A 10,051-nucleotide genomic window follows, 5' to 3' on the forward strand; every position below is an offset into this window, starting at 1 on the left:
CATCAAGCCCATAGGGAGCACAGGGGCACGTGTCCCCTGATATGTCCTGTTTAAAAAATAAAACATATATATATACTTTTTTTTTCTTCTGTAATACTACTAGCCACCTAGCAATTTTATGAAGTTGGCTTTAGCTAGCCCAGCTACGTTCCCTATCTCCCAATCTCATCACTAGCTACCAAGAAGCCATTTCAGGCTATTAATCAAGTTAGAGTAGCTAGCTTGTCTAACTATCTTAGCTGGCATGTCTGCTGGCAAGGTTGGTAGACTTTAGAAAAGCAAGCAAATACTAAATGTACTGAATAAGACACATTACTTTCAATCTTTTACCCAGATTTTAGCAGACATGCAGACATGCAGAGAAGCATAATTAGTTTATTTAAAAAAAAGAACCACTAGTCAGGAGGATACAGACAGCTCAAGAGGTATGCTTAGATATGCAGAACTGTAAACATATTTTTTTGACATAGAAATAAGCATAATGATTATGACTCTAGGAAAAGCTGTTCCCCCCCCCCCCCCCCCTCTGGACCTCTGGACCGACCCCGAGCCATAGTCACATACTTAGTGCCCCCTCAGATTTTTGGGGTGCATGGCGCCCCTGCACAGAGTCACCACGATCCTACCAAAACCTACAGGTTGCCTATAGGACTATTACACAGAAATACAATAGTAGCCTAATACAAATGTTTTTGGGTAAAACGTTGGTTGTTTATTTATGCAGCACACGTTCAGAGGTAAGCCTATAGGCCAGTAAAGCAGGGTGCAAAGTAGATGTGTGTAGGCCTTTTATCTAAACAATCAATGTTTTATCATTTGGATGTCTCGTGTCCATTGATGGCTGAACTTCCTGGGCTGTGCAGTGGTAATGATGGGATGTGATCGTTTGTGCCCCAGTGTCCTGGTAAACATAAGTGACAAAGGTCGAAAGGACAATCCTGGCTTTGATTTTTTAACATGAACCTTGTTTACTCCAGGCGCCACACACGCCACAGCTTAACTCCCTCTCCCCTTTCACACACATGCTACAGACACACACTCTGTCTCCATCTGTCTGTCTATCTGTCTCTCTCTGACTGTCTGCCTCTCTCTCTCTCTCTTGTTCTCTTTCTTTCTTTCTTTCTTTCTCTCTCTCTCTCTCTCTGTCTCTCTCTCTCTCTCTCTCTCTCTCTCTCTCTCTCTCTCTCTCTCTCTCGCGTTCTCTCTCTCTCTCTCACACACACACACACACACACAAAACACTACACACACACACACACTTCAGACTGGAATTCATCGACCTTGCACTTAACAGGGCAACAATTAACAGAGCGTGTAAAACAACCGTCCAGACAAACGATGCCTTCAATGCTTTCAACAGATTCCATAATACATAAATTACAGCTCTGTCTCACCTTTTAACTGCGTGGAGCTGACGCAAGTGCATGATTGGCTGGTTACACACCTAGGCCTGCACGTTTCCAGCATTCCACCCAAACCAACATGCGTAAAGTCCTGTTGTTCGTGTTCTGACATGTATCTATATGGGGCTTATGAAAGAAAGTATGATTTCCAAATAGACGGCCTACATATCTGACATACCAGGTGTTCCCTTTCATGGGCAGGTCTGGGATCATCTAACTCCACACAACTTGCATTTTTACATTTGACATATACAGTGCCTTCGGAAAGTATTCAGACCCCTTGACTTTTTCCACATTTTATTACGTTCAGTGGCGACCCGTCATTCAGGACCTGTTTTGAGCACCACATGTTTTGCATGTTATTTTGGCATTAATACGTGTCACATATCAGTTTGCAAACAATGTAAAAAAATAAAAATAAACATGGTCTCCTTTTTGCTTTATTGATTAAGGCAGCTCCAAAATGCAGGTGTTTCAGCCTAGCTCAGTGCTTTCTGTGGTGGGGCAGCCAGCGGAAAATACAGAGCGTAGGTGTTGGTAATGTTCTCTAGTTGCGCCGTGATTGGCTCAGTGTTCTGTCACTCATGAGGACACTACGTCACCGCCAAGTCTAAGGGTAGAGCTCGAAAATTCAAGCCCCTTGGGTGCTCCCATAGAGTTACATTAGAAGTGCCCATGTTTGGAAGGAATCAGTGGCTAACTGCAAGCATTGCAAAGCAATCACTAGCCTGCTATTCAGTGGAGTGGCTGTGTGGTCCCAAGTCTGGGATTAAGGGTCTCTTTTCCAAGCTTAAAATGATAAACATTCAACATTGGCCATGCTGTCAATGAAGCATGATTTGTGCCGTGCTCAAAACAACTGTTAACTCGGAACTGCGAAATCTGACTTCAGTGAGTTCAAGACAACTGGGAACTCGGGAAAAACGAGCTCCAACTGGGAAAATATGTTTTGAACGGTCATCCAACTCGGAATTGTAAATCCGGAACTCGGGCTTCTTTCTAGAGCTACGACCTGAAGATCACTGACGTCATCTGATTCTACCTTGTTTTTTCAGAGTTCCCAGTTGTCTTGAAAGCAGCATAAATCCAGAGAATGCCAGACTTTGACGACAAAGTTTGATGACAAAATTTGCCCACGAAGGACCGCCGCGCCACCTTCCTGTTCAAGTGAGCACAGCACAACAAGGTGAGTCCAAAAATGTATTGTATGCTGCTGCATAAATTATGTAAAATGCCAGGAAGATATGTATACTGTAGCTAAGAAAGTAATACTAAGTGTATGTTGTGTAGTAAGCTGTTAGTAGCCCATGTGCCTCACCCAAATAATTTGGTCTATTTTCCCCTCTTAATTTCGCCTACTGTTCTGGCTTGGTGGTGCACATGTAGCCTATAACCTGTTTTAGAAAAATGTAATCATTGAATATTGTAAGAGCTTTCATTGACTGCTTACGTGCCCCCTTTATTTATCCTACGGTTCTGACTTGGTGTACAAGGAAAACACTGTAAGAACGGCCCATGTTCTGAATTCTGTCGCTGTACATTTCAAAAGTGCTGAACAAATAGTGATATTGACTACGTCCGTCCTAGCTCGCTCATTAATTTTCTTAATCTAAATTACGGATTGCCTCTTATCCGCTTGTCGTCCCCTTATACCATAGTTTGTACATCTCAATTGTCAGTTGAAACCACGTTTGTTTAAGCAAGTCAGCCATATCAGCTATGTATTTTTTTTAAAGGCAGTAAATGAGGCTGAATGAACTGTTTCACTGCCAGACAAGGCTGCGCTGATAGCCAGGTGTAGCAGTGGTAAGGATTCACTCCATGGTGCTGAAATGAAAGCTCTGCTGTTGGAACAGCTTTATGTAGGACCTAACAGTTTGTGGGCATCGTTTGTCACCGTTATAGTGCAATTAATGTATTGTTTAATGTTGTGTTGTGTTGTGTTGTGTAGTGGCTTTGCTGGCATGCATCCCACAAACTTTTTTTTTATACCCCACCAAGATTTACATGCTAAAATCGCCACTGGTAACGTTACAGCCTTATTCTAAAATGGATTCCATTTAAAAAAAAATCCTCAGCAATCTACACACAAAACTCCATAATTACAAAGTGAAAACAGGTTTTTAGACATTTTTGCAAATCTATTAAAAATAAAAAACAGAAATACCTTATTTACATAAGTATTCAGACCCTTTGCTATGAGACTCGAAATTGAGCTCAGGTGCATCCTGTTTCCATTGATCATCCTTGAGATGTTTCTACATCTTGATTTGAGTCCACCTGTGGTAAATTCAATTGATTGGACATGATTGGGAAAGGAACACACCTGTCTATATAAGGTCCCACAGTTGACAGTGCGTGTCAGAGCAAAAACCAAGCCATGAGGTCGAAGGAATTGTCCGTAGAGCTCCGAGACAGGATTGTGTCGAGGTACAGATCTGGGGTAGGGTACCAAAAAATGTCTGCAGCATTGAAGGTCCCCAAGAACACAGTGGCCTCCATCATTCTTAAATGGAAGAAGTTTGGAACCACCAAGACTCTTCCTAGAGCTGGCCGTCTGACCAAACTGAGCAATCGGAGGAGAAGGGTCTTGGTCAGGGAGGTGAGCAAAGTACAGAGAGCTCCTTGATGAAAACCTGCTCCAGAGCGCTCAGGACCTCAGACTGGGGCGAAGGTTCACCTTCCAACAGGACCACGACCCTAAGCACACAGCCAAGACAACGCAGGAGTGGCTTCGGGACAAGTCTCTGAATGTACTTGAGTGGCCCAGCCAAAGGCCGGACTTGAACCTGATCGGACATCTCCAGAGAGACCTGAAAATAGCTGTGCATCAATGCTCCCCATCCAACCTGACGGAGCTTGAGAGGATCTGCAGAGAAGAATGGGAGAAACTCCCCAAATACAGGTGTGCCAACCTTGTACCGTCATACCCAGGAAGACTCAAGGCTGTAATCATTGCCAAAGGTGCTTCAACAAAGTACTGAGTAAAGGGTCTGAATACTTATGTAAATGTGATTTTTCAGATTTTTGTATTGTTTATAAATTAGCAAAAATGTCTAAAAACCTTTTTTTGCTTTCTCATTATGGGGTATTGTGTGTAGATTGATGAGGGAAAAAAACAATTCAATCAATTTTAGAATAAGGCTGTAACCTAACAAAATGTGGAAAAAGTCAAGGGGTCTGAATACTTTCCGAAGGCACTGTATATTTTAGTCATTTAGCAGACGCTCTTATCCAGAACTAATAAACTTTTATTGGGTTAATGTGTTTTGGATTGGCACGGAAGTCTTGCTGTCATTAAAATTAAACTATTTTGTTATAATGTACTGTCATTTTCCCTCCTCACAGCCTACCTTTTATTTTAATTATAATGGTAGAATCTGATTTGAGTTGAGAATGAAGTCTAGAGTTGCATGTGAAAGTCCATGAGTCGTTAGGTGGATGTATCATGGTGCCCCAGTCCGACCCAGGAAAAGGGTGGATATTTTTAACTGCTGTTTGTTTCCACAGTGTTTACACTAGTAACAGTCACGGCAGGTGGAAACATTATCTTACCCAAGTCAAACTTTGTCACGCAGGTTGTGAGCAATAAAGCGATGGTGTCACTGTCTATACATCAAAGATGACAGTTAGATTTACCTTTGAACCGTGATGAGGCCTTGCTCACCATGCCTAACGTGAGTTGAGGGGCAGTGTGTGTGTGTGTTGGGGGATAGAGGTACATCTGAGACTGTTATTGATAGTAGAAGGTGCTATAGGGGAACCATCCAGTAACCCCACATACACACACACACACACACACACACACACACACACACACACACACACACACACACACACACACACACACACACATAAGGGAAATTATGTGTTGCTCTGAAATATAAAATATGACATCTTCCATTTGTGATGATAAATTCCCCTGCACACTATCTCAACAGTAAATATATTGCTACACATTTTTATCTTAATCCTGTATAGGATAGCCAGGTCTCGCTCGCATTCCCCCCAAGGTGACACAGATCTCTCTCACCTTCACCCCAAGTTGACAATGACCTACTGACCTCTAGGGATAGCCAGGTCTCTCTGTTCTTCACCCCAAGGTGACACTGACCTACTCTGAAGCTCTAGGGGTAGCCAGGTCTCTCTCTCCTTCACCCCAAGGTGACACTGACCTGCTGACCTCTAGGGATAGCCAGAACATACCCTTATGCAATTATGTTAGCACAGCTGAAAACTATTGTGATGATTAAAGAAGCAATAAAACTGGCCATCTTGAGACTAGTTGAGTATCTGGAGCATCAGCAATTGTGGGTTCGATTACAGGCTCAATATGGCTAGAAACAAATAACTTTCTTCAGAAACTCGTCAGTCTATTCTTGTTCTGAGAAACGAAGGCTATTCCAGGCGAACAATTGCCAAGAAACTGAAGATCTCGTACAACGCTGTGTACTACTCCCTTCACAGAACAGCGCAAACAGGCTCTAACCAGAATAGAAAGAGGAGTGGGAGGGGGATGAGGGGGTAGAGGGGGATGAGAGGGGGAGGTGGGGGTAGAGGGGGATGAGAGGGGGAGGTGGGGTAGAGGGGGATGAGAGGGGGAGGTGGGGTAGAGGGGGATGAGAGGGGGAGGTGGGGGTAGAGGGGGATGAGAGGGGGATGAGAGGGGTAGAAAGGTTAAAGGGGTGAGTGAGGGGGAAATGGGGGATGAGGGTCACCCTAAACAAAAGGCCAGGAAGTAAGGAACAATGCTAAAACACACACACACACACACACACACACACACACACACACACACACACACACTGGGTGAATGTGCTGATCAAAGGGTCATTCAAGGGGGTAAGGGTCATGCAAGACCTCTTCAAAGCCAACCAACCATTCCTCTCCACTCTACCAGCTACAGAGAATCTCAAGTGCGTGACATCAGGTAGCCAGTGCTGCCTGCAGAGGGATGTTGTTATTGTTTAGTAAAATGGTGTCGTGAGGAGTACAGGCAGGTTTGACTTTTTTTGTTTGCTTCTCAGAGATTTGAATGAAGGTGACACTCTGTAGAGAGCAGAGAGCATGCCTCAGCAGAGAGAGAGAAAAGAGGGAGAAAGAAGGAGAGAGAGAAAGACGTGGTTGGAGGACAGAGAGAGAGAGAGGGAGGCAGAGAGAGACATGGGTCAGGAAATGAAAAAGACTAAAAGAAAAGAGAGAGAGACAAAGAGAAAAGGGAGAGACAGAGAGTGAAAGACAAAAAGGGAGAAAGCTCAATTTAATTTGAGAGAAAGAGAGTGAGAGAGTGAGACTATAGAGAGAAAGAGAGTGAGAGCGTGAGACTACAGAGAGAAAGAGTGAGAGAATGGGACTATAGAGAGAAAGAGAGTGAGAGCGTGAGACTATAGAGAGAAAGAGAGTGAGAGCGTGAGACTATAGAGAGAAAGAGAGTGAGAGCGTGAGACTATAGAGAGAAAGAGAGTGAGAGCGTGAGACTATAGAGAGAAAGAGAGTGAGAGCGTGAGACTATAGAGAGAAAGAGAGTGAGAGCGTGAGACTATAGAGAGAAAGAGAGTGAGAGCGTGAGACTATGGAGAGAAAGAGAGTGAGAGCGTGAGACTATAGAGAGAAAGTGAGCTGAGCTTTGAGATAGGGAGGGAGAAATTTAGAGAGAGAGACAGAAGCAGAGAGAGGCGGCTGGTGGACAAGAGCCAACCTGTAGCTGTGATCTGTAGCTGTGGTGAAGGTGAAGGTGCAGAAGGGAGTTGGAATTTTAATGACCCCTCAGAAACCAGCCCAGCAGGTCTCAGAAAGCAGTAGAATGCCATAGATACCACTTCTCCTCTCTGGACTGCTCTGCTGGGCCCAAGAAAGGGATTCTATCTCTCTCTCTCTCTCTCTCTCTCTCTCTGTCTCTCTCTCTCTCTCTCTCTCTCCCTCTCTCTCTCTCTCTCTCTCTCTCTCTCTCTCTCTCTCTCTCTCTCTCTCTCTCTCTCTCTCTCTCTCTCTCTCTCTCTCTCTCTCTCTCTCTCTCTCTCTCTCTCCCCTCTCTCTCTCTCTCTCTGTTACCTCACAGCTGATCAGGGGACAAGTCTCTCTACCCTCCTCTGGTTCAATCCAACCTGTCATTGCAATGTTTACAAAAGCACTTGTGTAGGGGAGTCAGAGGGTTATTACAGTACCACAGCCCATTCTGGGATTTGATTCAAGTATGGGGAAAAGAGCTACAGGCTGCCACCCTTCCTCTGCGTGTGTTACAGATACGTGGCTGTTCACCGTGGGGTTAACCATGACCCAAGGGAAGGGCGGGATGACGTCTTCACTATGGCGACAGACTCCGCCCTTGTTTTAGGACCTTTAGTGAGCAGGAAATTGAGATTCCCAGGAAGCACACTCTGAGAAGGAAATTCGCATTTACATGTCATGTCATCAAACTGACCTTCTCTCTCTCTCTCTCTCTCTCTCTCTCTCTCTCTCTCTCTCTCTCTCTCTCTCTCTCTCTCTCTCTCTCTCTCTCTCTCTCTCTCTCTCTCTCTCTCTCTCTCTCTCTCTCTCTCTCTATCTATTTATCTGACTGACAACCTGTTAGACTCTTCTCTCTTTCTATTTCTTGGTTTCTCTCTGTTTCTTTATTCTCATTTCTTGGGAAGGAGGGAAGGAGGGAGGAGGGAGGGACGGAGGGTAGGAGAGAAGGAGGGAAGGAGGGAGGGAGGGAGGGAGGGAAGGAGGGAAGGAGGGACGGAGGGTAGGAGAGAAGGAGGGAGGAGGGAGGGAGGGAGGGAGGGAGGGAGGGAGGGAGGGAGGGAGGGAGGGAGGGAGGGAGGGAGGGAAGGAGGGAGGGCGGGAGGGAGTGGTAGACAAAAGAAAGAAGGACAACACTCCTTCTATTTACTGAGTGAAAAACAGAACCCTATAATGATGAGTAGAACAAGGAGAAACAGGATGATTGGTGTGAAATGTATAATGAATGCCAAGTGTGTATCTCCCCCTTGCTTTTTAGGAGGAGTCCATAAAATCAAACAATAGCCCCACCTGCTGGCACTGTATGACATTGAGAAGCGAATACAGAGGTACAGTAACTTGGCACTGTGACACCATATTGTGGGAATAAAAATACAAAAGTAGAGAGGAAGGGAAAAGAGAAGAGGAACTGTTTATGTGGAAGTCATTAAATCATGTCATCAAGTGATGAAAAGAGCAGGCAGTCATGTATCTGTAGACATGAGCATAGCTCAACAGAGACAGCTATGTTTTTCCTTAGCCTTCCCTACAGAGTTAATGCTTCTGATGCTGCACAGTGTCCTGTTATTAGAACAAGCAGACATAGCACACACACACACACACACACACACACACACACACACACACACACACACACACACACACACACACACACACACACACACACACACACACACACACACACACACACACACACATTACACATTAACACACACTCAGCCTACACACACAAGCGGGAAGCTTCAGACCACTTTGAGGAGGTGGTAATAAAAATGTTTTGCTCTACTGCCGTGTTAGACACTGTTCAACATTTACACTCTGGCGTGAATGATAAGTCCCCTGTAGCTCAGTTGGTAGAGCATGGCGCTTGCAACGCCAGGGTTGTGGGTTCGTTTCCCACGGGGGGGGCAGAATGAAAATGTATGCACTCAGTAACTGTAAGTCGCTCTGGATAAGAGCGTCTGATAAATGACGTAAATGTAATGATCACATTCCCCCACTATTATGAGACTCATCTATCTGGAGCACAGCTGTGTGTGTGTGTGTTCTGTGAGAGAGAGTTTTTGAGTGTGTGTGAGCAAGAGTGACTGCGTGTCTTGTTTAAATTCTGGGTTGCCTCAAGTTGAGCACTAGCATGTCGTTTCCCTTCATTCTGTGTTAAGTGTCACGATCGTCTGAGGAAGCGGACCAATACGCAGCGCGTTGAGCGAACATGACTTTATTAAATAAAGCAACCACGAAAAACAACAAATGACGATAGTGAAGTCCTCTGTAACACTGACAGAAACATGGAACATAAGAGGACCAAGCAGCGTGTCAAGCGGCAACAGGATTCATGGATGCCTATCAAGGATTCATGGACTTGGGAGGAGATACTGGATGGAAAGGGTCCTTGGGCACAACCGGGAGAGTATCGCCGCCCTCGTGAAGAGCTGGAGGCAGCTAAAGCCGAGAGGAGGCGGTATGAGGAGGCAGCACGGAGTCAAGGCGGGAAGCCCGTGGGTACTACCCAAAAATTTCTTGGGGGGGGGCTTAAAGGGAGTGTGGCGAAGTCAGGTAGGAGACCTGCGCCTACTCCCTGGACTTACCGTGGAGAGCGAGAGTACGGGCAGACACCGTGTTACGCAGTAGAGTGCATGGTGTCTCCTGTACGCAGGCATAGCCCGGTTCGACACATTCCAGCTCCACGTATCGGCCGGGCTAGATTGAGCATCGAGCCGGATGTCATGAAGCCGGCCCAACGCATCAGGCCACCAGTGCGTCTTCTCGGGCCGGCGTACATGGCACCAGCCTTACGCATGGTGTTCCCGGTTCGCCCTCATAGGCCGGTGCGGGTTATTCCACCTCCCCGTACTGGTCGGGCGACGGGGAGCATCAACCCGGGTAAGGTTGGGCAGGCTCAGTGCTCAAGGGGGCCAGTAAGC

This window comes from Coregonus lavaretus, assembly GCF_964263955.1.
Source record: "Coregonus lavaretus genome assembly, chromosome: 26".
In the NCBI taxonomy this organism is placed as follows: domain Eukaryota; kingdom Metazoa; phylum Chordata; class Actinopteri; order Salmoniformes; family Salmonidae; genus Coregonus; species Coregonus lavaretus.